Consider the following 470-nt stretch of genomic DNA (forward strand, 5'->3'; position numbering starts at 1 on the left):
TATAGAATATGCCAATAAGAAAACCAAGTCATCTTAGCCAGGTTTGATGGCTGATGCCTGATTATCTCAGCACTTTGGGAGGCTGAGTTGGGAAGATTTCTTGGAGCCCAGGAGTTCGAGACCAGCCTGGGCAAGATGGCAAAACCCATGTCTACAAAATTTACAAAAAACTGGACATGGTGGTGCATGCATGTAGCCACAGCTACTCAGGAAACTGAGGTTGGAGGACCCTCGAGCCTGGGAAGTCCAAGCTGCAGTGAGTTGTGTTCTCCCTCCTGCTCTCCAGCCTGGGCAATGGAATGAGCCTCTGTCTCAAAAAACCAAAAAATATTGTCATCTAAAACATCAAAGATTAAATGAGATGACTACATTCACTGAGCAAATTATTTTATGCTCTTGTAAATTTCTCATAAGTAAATTAACTTAGAAAAATATATTCTATCAGATGACATTCTGATGATCAGTGATGA

The sequence above is a fragment of the Mandrillus leucophaeus genome, unplaced genomic scaffold (genome assembly GCF_000951045.1).
Source record: "Mandrillus leucophaeus isolate KB7577 unplaced genomic scaffold, Mleu.le_1.0 Scaffold1831, whole genome shotgun sequence".
NCBI lineage: Eukaryota > Metazoa > Chordata > Mammalia > Primates > Cercopithecidae > Mandrillus > Mandrillus leucophaeus.